Source organism: Carlito syrichta, unplaced genomic scaffold (genome assembly GCF_000164805.1).
Source record: "Carlito syrichta isolate Samal-C Ts95f unplaced genomic scaffold, Tarsius_syrichta-2.0.1 Scaffold46073, whole genome shotgun sequence".
Lineage (NCBI taxonomy): Eukaryota > Metazoa > Chordata > Mammalia > Primates > Tarsiidae > Carlito > Carlito syrichta.
In genome coordinates this window covers 4,708-6,945 of record NW_006990169.1, presented here as the reverse complement: position 1 = coordinate 6,945, position 2,238 = coordinate 4,708, and the positions used below count along the sequence as shown (strand labels likewise).

At 49.3% G+C, this 2,238-nt stretch overlaps 1 pseudogene; it reads left to right on the top strand.

Annotated features, from left to right (window-relative positions):
* The first annotated feature begins 221 nt into the window (after positions 1-221).
* Positions 222-697, top strand: LOC103249762 (annotated as a pseudogene).
* Positions 698-2,238: the final 1,541 nt, after the last annotated feature.

The following is a 2,238-nucleotide window of genomic DNA, read 5'->3' as shown; positions in this document are numbered from 1 at the left end:
TATAGCAGGTTGCCGATGGATCTCACACACCCCTGTCCCATCTGGAATCCTAGCCCAGGCCCCTGTTCCTAGCCTACAGCACACAGAGACTCTTTGGTTATCTTGGCACCAATTAGGCCTCAGAGACACAGGCCAGAAATACTTTTTATTAAAACACTGATCATTATTAAAACACCTTGAGGGCACCTGGCCTGCCACTGCTCTCCCGCTGAACACCCCGCTGAACGCCCGGCTTGAATGCCCCGCTCGGACCGCCATGCTGGTGGACCTCAGCAAGTGGTCCGGGCCCTTGAGCCTGCAGGAAGTGGACGAGAAGCCGCGGCACCCGCTGCAGGTCACCTACGGCGGAGCCGCGGTGGACGAGCTGGGCAAAGTGCTGACGCCCACCCAGGTTAAGGATAGACCCACCGTTTCATGGGATGGTCTAGATCCAGGTAAACTCTACACCTTGGTTCTGACAGACCCAGATGCTCCCAGCAGGAAGGACCCCAAATACAGAGAATGGCATCATTTTCTGGTGGTCAACATGCACGACAATGACATCAGCAAAGAAAAGCCTGCTTGGGAAAAGCTTTCTGCTTGGTTATCTGTTGTCTTGAGCTGGAGCTCTGAGTGTGTCCTGCTTCCCGTTTTCCCTTCTTCCCCTCTTGGTCCCAATAAGATGATGTTCCCCTTGAGGGACTGTAGCCTCTCAGAGGTGAAGGACTGGAGAAAGGATGGAATCAGGAATGCAGACTCACAGGCAGACCCCAGTTCCATGGAATCAGAGACTCTGGGATGGGCCTCACCTTTGGGGTTTGACCAAGCCCTCCACAGGGTTCCAATGCCCACTTATCTGTGAGAAACACTGCTCTGGACCAGGGATGCTGATCACATCTGGTCTCCTGCTCCACCACGCCAAGGCAGGCACGAAGGCATGTCAGTGGGGCTGGATTGAAGTCAGGTGTTTTGTTTTTGTTTTGAGATGAGGTCTCACTCTGTCACCCAGGCTGGAGTGCAGTGGTGCAGTCATAATTCACTGCAGTCTCAAACTCCTGTGCTCAAGTGATCCTCCCAACTCAGCTTCTTAAGTAGCTAGGACTACAGGTATGTGCCACCATGCCCAGCTAATTTTGTAAGTTTTTTGTAGAGAAGGGGTCTTACTTTGTTGCTCAGGCTGGTCTTGAACTCCAGTCCGCAAGTGATCCTTCTGCCTTGACCTCCCAAAGTGCTGGGATTACAAGCAAGATCCACTGTGCCTAGCCTTGGAGTCATTTTTAACCTGACACCCAGGAGCCTGTATGCACACTGCAGTGTGAGAACTGCTGCTCTCTACACTCTTATCCACTCACCAGACACCTCAGAGCTCCCACTTGGGTTGGGCTAGATACTGCAAGGCAAGTTGCCCAGGCAGAGTTTACAACAGCCTGAACTCTGGGTGGGAGGCCATGGGATCTGTTCCCACCATCACTTTCTGTGTGTCCAGACCAGGAACCTGGAGCAACCTTTCTGTTTCCATGTGCTCCACAATCTCCTTGTATCTGTGAGCCTATCCCTTGCTGAGTGTTGTCAAGCCACCTCCCACTTAATCCTCACCACCTGCCTAAAAGGCAGCCCAGGTCACCCCCACCCCACAGCTGAGGAAATGGCTAAGAGAAAGAAGGGAAGATGGTCACATGGCCACTGAAAGGAAGAGCTGGTTGGAAGATTCTAGAGTCCTCTTGCTTAATCACCCTCCAAACTACAGCTGTCCTTCTCAATAAATGGTTTGGGACAATTAGTGGACCATTTGGAAAAACAGAAAAAGATGAACACTAAGTACTTCACACATCATAAACAAATTATTCAGAGAGATTAATCTTTTTCTTTTTAAAGATACCATAAGAATAGTAGAAGAAAGTATAGAAGACACATTTCTACAACCCTGGAGCAGAGAAAGACATTGTGAACATAATAGAAACCATACAGAAAAAATGTGATACATTTGATGACAAAAATTTATAAACTTGTGCATGACAAAAGGCTTCATCTACAGGGGAAATATAAAGAGACAGAGAAAAACATCCCTTAATTAAAAGAAAAAGTTGAAGCCAGGCTGGGTGGCTCAGCCTGTAATCCCATGCCTTTGGGAAGCTGAGGTGAGTGGATTGTCTGAGCCCACAGGTTCAAGACCCACCTGGGCAGTGAGACCTCATCTCTACAATAAATAAAAAAATCAGCCGGGCGTGGTAGTGCATGCCTATAATTCCAGCTACTCAG